Below are 8331 nucleotides of genomic sequence, written 5' to 3'. Positions count from 1 at the left end.
ATAAACAGTACAAGCAGTGTGAAAGTGATATTGTATCCTTGGGTCCGGGTGTGAAGCGGTACTGACGCGTTCACAATGGCACAAACCCGACGCGGTACTTTAGGGCAGCCGCACCAAAGGTGCCGACCTCTGCATTGCCCTTTCAATGGACCCGTTCGATCGGAGTTAATTTGCTTGGCGAAGTCATGCCGACAAAGCTCTGCCACTCTCTTTTCTCTAGTCTTTCGACGGTGAAATACTTCTACATCAAAGCCAAAAAAAGACAGAGCAATAAGGCGCGTTACGACTATTCAAAATGTCCCGACAACGACTTAAAATACATGACTTTACAGGGTTACAATTCGAGAAAACCAAGTTATTTTTATTCTATTGTGCAAAGAAGAAAAGATTTCCTCAACTTTATTATATCTTATACTTCATATTTTTAAATTTTAATACAATTTTTGTAAATAAGGTTGCCTATATGTTGTATAAGACAATGCCTTATTGTTTAAAAATTAATATCTCAAAAACTAAAAGTTATTTTGAAAATTCTGAGAATGCTGAGAATTTCATAACAATTTAGTGAAACCCCGCTTTGTTATGATTTTTTGAAAATAATTGTTTATCTTAAAAAATGAGAAGTTGCCTTATTACGTTTAAAAGTTAATATCACAAAAACTACAAGATATTTTGAAAATCCGTTTCGTTCATTGGAAAGCTAATACTTTGTAATACAAATGCTGGTAATTTCATAAGAATTTAGTAAAACCACAATTTATTACGAATTTTTGAAGATAATTCAGTTTATCTCGAAAAAAGAGAAAATGCCCTATGTTTAAAAGTTTATGTCTTCAGAACTACAAGATGTTTTAAAAATTCGTTTATTTCATTGGAAAGCTTATACTTTGTATAACAAATGCTGACAATTTCATAACAATTTAGTGAAACCCCGCTTTGTTATGATTTTTTGAAAATAATTGTTTATCTTAAAAAGTGAGAAGTTGCCTTATTACGTTTAAAAGTTAATATCACAAAAACTACAAGATATTTTGAAAATCCGTTTCATTCATTGGAAAGCTAATACTTTGTATTACAAATGCTGGTAATTTCATAAGAATTTAGCAAAACTACAATTTATTACGATTTTTTGAAGGTAATTGAGTTTATCTCGAAAAATGAGAAAATGCCCTATGTTTAAAAGTGTATGCCTTCAGAACTACAAGATATTTTAAAAATTCGTTTGTTTCGTTGGAAAGCTTATACTTTGTATAACAAATGCTGAGAATTTCATAACGATTTAGTTAAACCCCGATTGGTTATGATTTTTGAAAATAATTGTTTATCGTAAAACATGAGAAGTTGCCTTATTATGTTTAAAAGTTAATATCACAAAAACTACAAGATATTTTGAAAATCCGTTGCGTTCATTGGAAAGCTAATACTTTGTAATACAAATGCTGGTAATTTCATAAGAATTTAGTAAAACCACAATTTATTACGAATTTTTGAAGATAATTGAGTTTATCTCGAAAAATGATAAAATGCCCTATCTTTAAAAGTTAATATCTCCAGAACTACAAGATATTTTGAAAATCCGTTTATTTAGTTAGAAAGCTTATGCTTTGTGTAACAAATGCTGAGAATTTCATAACGATTTAGTTAAACCCCGATTTGTTATGATTTTTTGAAAATAATTGTTTATCTTAAAAAATGAGAAGTTGCCTTATTATGTTTAAAAGTTAATATCACAAGAACTACAAGATATTTTGAAAATCCGTTTTGTTTATTGGAAAGCTAATTCTTTGTATTACAAATGTTGGTAATTTCATAAGAATTTAGTAAAACTACAATTTATTACGATTTTTTGAAAATAAATGACGTTATCTCGGAAAAATAAAAAATGTCCTGTTTAAAAGTTAATATCTCCAGAACTACAAGATATTATGAAAATCCGTTTATTTCGTTAGAAAGCTTATGCTTTGTATAACAAATGCTGAGAATTTCATAACAATTTAGTTAAACCCCGATTTGTTATGATTTTTTGAAAATAATTGTTTATCCTAAAAAATGAGAAGGTGCCTTATTATGTTTAAAAGTTAATATCACAAAAACTACAAGATATTTTGAAAATCCATTTCATTCATTGGAAAACTAATACTTTGTATTACAAATGCTGGTAATTTCATAAGAATTTAGTAAAACTACAATTTATTACGAATTTTTGAAGATAATTGAGTTTATCTTGAAAAATGAGAAAATGCCCTATCTTTAAAAGTTAATATCTCCAGAACTAGAAGATATTTTGAAAATCCGTTTATTTCGTTGGAAAGCTTATGCTATATATAATAAATGCTGACAATTTCATAACGATTTAGTTAAACCCCGATTTGTTATGATTTTTTGAAAATAATTGTTTATCTTAAAAAATGAGACGTTGCCTCACTATGTTTAAAAGTTAATATCATAGAAACTACAAGATATTTTGAAAATCCATTTCGTTCATTGGAAAGCTAATACTTTGTATTACAAATGTTGGTAATTTCATAAGAATTTAGTGAAACTACGATTTATTACGAATTTTTGAAGATAATTGACTTTATCACGAAAAATGAGAAAATGCCCTATGGTTAAAAGTTAATATCTCCAGAACTACAAGATATTTTGAAAATCCGTTTATTTTGTTGGAAAGCTTATACTTTGTATAACAAATGCTGAGAATTTCATAACAATTTAGTGAAACCCCGATTTGATATGATTTTTTGAAAATAATTGCTTATCTTAAAAAATGAGACGTTGCCTTATTACGTTTAAAAGTTAATATCACAAAAACTACAAGATATTTTGAAAATCCGTTTCGTTCATTAGAAAGCTAATACTTTATATTACAAATGTTGGTAATTTCATAAGAATTTAGTAAAACTACAATTTATTACGAATTTTTGAAGATAATTGAGTTTATCTCGAAAAATGAGAAAATGCCCTATGTTTAAAAGTTTATGTCTTCAAAACTACAAGATATTTTAAAAACTCGTTTATTTCGTTGGAAAGCTTATACTTTGTATAATAAATGCTGAGAATTTCATAACAATTTAGTGAAATCCCGCTTTGTTATGATTTTTTGAAAATAATTGTTTATCTTAAAAAGTGAGAAGTTGCCTTATTACGTTTAAAAGTTAATTTCACAAAAACTACAAGATATTTTGAAAATCCGTTTCGTTTATTGGAAAGCTAATACTTTGTATTACAAATGCTGGTAATTTCATAAGAATTTAGTAAAACTACGATTTATTACGATTTTTTGAAAATAATTGAGGTTATCTCGAAAAAATAAAAAATGTCCTGTTTAAAAGTTAATATCTCCAGAACTACAAGATATTATGAGAATCCGTTTATTTCGTTGGAAAGCTTATGCTTTGTATAATAAATGTTGACAATTTCATAACGATTTAGTGAAACCCCGATTTGTTATGATTTTTTGAAAATAATTATTTATCCTAAAAAATGAGAAGGTGCCTTATTATGTTTAAAAGTTAATATCACAAAAACTACAAGATATTTTGAAAATCCGTTTCGTTCATTAGAAAGCTAATACTTTGTATTACAAATGTTGGTAATTTCATAAGAATTTAATAAAATTACGTTTTATTACGATTTTTTCAAAATGAATTTATCTCGAAAAATGAGAAAATGTGCTATGTTTAAAAGTTAAGTTTAATTCCTAGCAAATTTAATGATTTTATTATTTCTAAAGTGGCTCTATGTCCTTCGTCAAGCAAACTAGCCTCAATATATGTTGAAATTTCGAGTCTTCAAGCCATAATGGAGGTTCTTTGGGGTTAATCGCCAAACCGTCGAGTTGAAGCTTTCCTTCATAAATTCTTAATGCATGTTTTAATACATTATGATGGAGTGGTAGAGGATGCTTCACTAAATGATCTGATTCAGTTGATTTAACGAAGTACGCGCTCCAGGAACATTTTTAAACCATTCTTATTTATTTTCGAGAAATATAGAGTTTTAACGTTTATTCATATTAATTTTATTTGGATAATAATATTCCTTTGTTAATATCAAAATTAGAATTCGTAGTTTGCTAATACGATATTGCAAATCACATGACCGTTGATTTCATAACGACCCAGTCCCTGTATATGCATTCGCACCATCTAAAATAAAATACAGTAGCAGTTTCGAAATTAGCATAACTTGGTTGCATAACAAGGGAACCACCCGCGGTGACATCTCTGCACAAGCACACATCATCTCCATCCCTTTCTCGAGGCTACACCCTGCGCCCCGTACGTCGGTCAGCAACAAAATAGTTAGCATTCTCGACGGGGAGTACGAAACATCCCCTTCACATCAAACCGCAAAACCACCCCTACAAAAAGTTACTGTCTCCTTCGTAGTATCGGACAAGATAGTAAGCCAATACGGATCGTTGTCAATGCGAACCCTCGAATTTATTTACGTTGTTGTATTCATACGCGGTTACGGTTATTGTTCGAATGTTGACGTAAGAATAGATCGTTGAGTTATTTATTAAGATTTAATTTGAGAACGTTTTCGTGAGAGAATCGTGTGTGGTCTATGATAAAAAATTTGAATGTTAAACTTAGTTATTAGATAAACCGTTATCTAAAAAATATAAAACATGGTCAAATAACTAAAGAATACTTAACAAAAAACCTGACATTTTATTGATTTAACAGTATTTCTTTTTTTCTCATTCACTTGTACTGACGTTTTTGAATGATTGGTTGCTTTATATGAATAGGATCTTTTCGTTGAATGCATGAAAAATAGAAAAAAAGAGATTGTTGCACAAATTCTCACGCCAACCTACGCATGGGGATGGTTATATCACATACAGGTGTTCCTCTGGATAAACAATAAACGATTGTAGTCCGTATTTGGGGGCGTTTTCTATTGTTGGGATAGTACAGAAGCCATTGATGGAATTGAAGAGGTCGAAAAAGAAAAATCTACGACTTGGAGTTGTGATGTTTTAAGACTTGGAAGTATTCAAAGTGTAGAAGTAAGTTCTGGCGAAGAAATATTGATTAATGAACCGGGAATTTCAAATTCCAACAGCGTCTTTTTCAATTTTCGGTCATGTCGATTGAATTCCAATCACGGACAGAGCCATTTTCAAGCTCTGCATTACGAAATTGGTTGCATTGGAACGTCGGATCGTCTGCTTTCTATCAATAATCTTTATGAAATTTAAGAGCATAGTCTTTTCTTAGTGGTTATTGAAAAATAAATTAGAAATTTGGAATCTTTGGTAAAATTTACAAAGCGATTTAAACTGTCGAAAATAATTTCTACATCCTGTGAAAGTGCTAACGGCTACATCAAATCACAACATCACCATTACGGTGCATTGTGCAATAAAATTGTCGAGCAGTTCAAAAGCTTTAGTTTGAAGTCATTATTGGTTCGCTGCGGGAGTCTCGGGTGTCGACAATAATTGCAACGGAGACTTCCGTACGGGCCGTACTGTCAAAACATCCGTGGACAACACAGCGGGATACCTTTCAAAGGCTGCGCACAATCTCCAAAGGTCACAAAAGTTTTCGGTGTCAGAGGTAAACTGCTGTATTCTTTCAATTGGGGACTTGCTCTAACTCACCCGATCGGCCGATAAAACTAGAACAGTTGTTGGATTAACGTTTATCGTGAACGTCACGTTTGCTCTAACGAAGAGCAGAGGACAATGAGTTTTAGTTGGATCGATGTGATTGAAATGGGTAAACTTTAAAGTTTGCTCTAAATTTTGAAAATCAATTGTGTCTATATAATCATATAATAATCAAATACGATTAATAAATAAAAAAATAAATTAAATGTACTCAAAATTAAAGTGGTAAATATTTGTTTCGTTTCAAGTAGGAAGTTGAAACCTTATTTCCTTCCGTCTTCGTAACAATGACATCTTCTAAAATATTACCGCTAAGTCAACAATCTCGTGTGACTTAAGATATGTCTAAAGCACGGTCACAATACCGAGCAAACACTCGTGACACGTAGCGAAAAGCTCCGCGTGAGAGGCGACAGGCCAATTTGCTCGCCGGCGTTCATCCTCGGCGTTATTTGTGCCGGAGAGCGGTTATTGTACGTACAAATAAGCTTTAAATGACGTCCAAAGCCCTATTTACCTTTTTCCGCATTCATCGTATTGTGTACACTTTGTACGGTGACTTTCGACTTCTTTATCTACCTACCTCCAAATTTGGGATTACCTTTAAAACTATTTTAGAGAAACTAAATTATTTAATCTCATTTCATACAGCCTAAACAATAAAGATATACACACTTATCACCAAATTAGAAGAAACTGAGTTTAATCTATACGTTTTGAACAAAGTTGTAGCTAATTAATGTAGCTATTTTATAAAAAAACAGAAAAGGGTAATAATATTCTTTATAACATTCGGATTTAGCCGTACGTCTCATAAGGCCCACTTTTACCATCCTCCTGATAAACTATCTAGAGGATAGTTGCTATGGTTACGGCGGTTTTAAGCACTCTCATTGGCTAAGGTCCATTACTACCATCTTTTAGTTAAATTTATCTTATAGATAAACCCATCTACTAGCCAATCAGAGCGCGTAAAATAGCCGTAACCGTGGTAATAATCTCTTAGATAGCTTAACCAGAAGATGGTAGTAATGGATCTAAGGCCCACTACTACCACTCATAGTTAAAGTCTCTGATAGCGTTATCTATCGGATAGCTTAAAAATTGGTTACTACCACTGTATTTATCTTATAGATACCGCTATCCAAGGGATAACTTTTGAAATATCTGTAACCCGTGGATTGGGTGTCGGATAAGTTGCTATCTCAGGGATAACTGCGGATACCTAACCTCAAATAGGATTTATACTGACGTATAAAATTCGAGCGTTTTACTATTTCGGTTAAAATAAGAAAAGTAATATAAACTTAAATAAAAAACTATTAATAATTAAGATTAGATAAAATCATCATGGATAATTTCTTCGACATTGGAGATGAAGAACAAATTTTTGAAGAAATCAATGAATTATTTCCTGTAAGAAGCGAAAGGATAATAAGGAGTAGAGTTGAGATTTCGTGTCTCGAAAAAAAGTTTTCATCACCTTTTGAATCAAGTAGAAGATGTAATAAAACCTCCATCCATGACGTAAGTAATTTGTTGATTACTATTATTTAATGTAAAATTCATCAAAATTTTAGTAATAATGCTGTACAGTCGTGTTCACGAGAAATGCGCACTCAACGTCAAGCGCTGTTGTCAGATCCGATATGCCGCTGGCTAACCTGGACCGCCACAAGTCCCTTCTCCACGAGCTTCGTGTGTGCTCGGCTCAGCCCGTTTAGGCAGCGGCATGTCGGATCTCACAACAGCGCTTGACCTTGAGTGCGCATTTCCAGTGAACACGACTGTACCTCCTTCAAACCGTTTGTTGCTGACTCTTCGGTTTTATGCAATAGGTAACATGTTGCTGTCCATAGCAGATTTTGCAGGAATGAGTGTACAATTGGCATCTTCAGTCGTTTATCATGTTAGTTGTGCCATTATTGTTTACCATCACATTTTAACATATAATAATACAAGATACACATACTTGTTGCTTTCCTTGTCATGTAACTGCATCACTTTTTTGTTTTCTATTACGTTTTTATACATGATAACAAATTCAAGAAGATGTTCGCATTCTTCTTTGGTGAAATTTTAATTTTCATGTTAGAACAGGTTAGAATATCGTCAAAATACCTAATAGTAGGTCTTTTAACCACATAGAGCTATCAATTTAACATAATAGACCAAAAAATCCCTAGATTCCTTGGTTATCTCAAGGATTTTTTAACTATGAGATAAATGGAGATGGTAGTACGCACGACCCTATTATCTACGAGATAAATTGTATCTTATAGATAGCTTAACTAACAGATAGCATTGGTTTGGTAGTAACGGGCCTAAGAGCTGGATTTATCTATCGGATAAATTTATCAAAAGGTGGTAAAAGTGGGCCTAAGACGACTAAACCTAAATGATTTTAGTTCTACTATACAGGGCTTCCCAAAACTCCCGGGACGGAGTTATAAGTTTTGAACGAGTGAAGAAAAAAATTTGAAAATTTGGGGAAAAGAGTCATAAAAATTACATTCTTAGATACTTTAGCGCTTCCATACATGTGGAGTTTTTTTAGGGGATGACCAATCCTACATTTTTAAATAGCAACCCCTGTCGAGTTTTACCTTATTTTAAAGGTAATGAAAAAAAGAAACACTTAAAATCAAAACGTGATATCTTAATTCTTTCAAGAATTATGATGGGTTAACTACCAAATGGGAAAA

This window comes from Onthophagus taurus, chromosome 2, assembly GCF_036711975.1.
Source record: "Onthophagus taurus isolate NC chromosome 2, IU_Otau_3.0, whole genome shotgun sequence".
NCBI classification, from domain to species: Eukaryota; Metazoa; Arthropoda; class Insecta; order Coleoptera; family Scarabaeidae; genus Onthophagus; species Onthophagus taurus.
Note: the sequence above shows the minus strand (reverse complement) of the source record.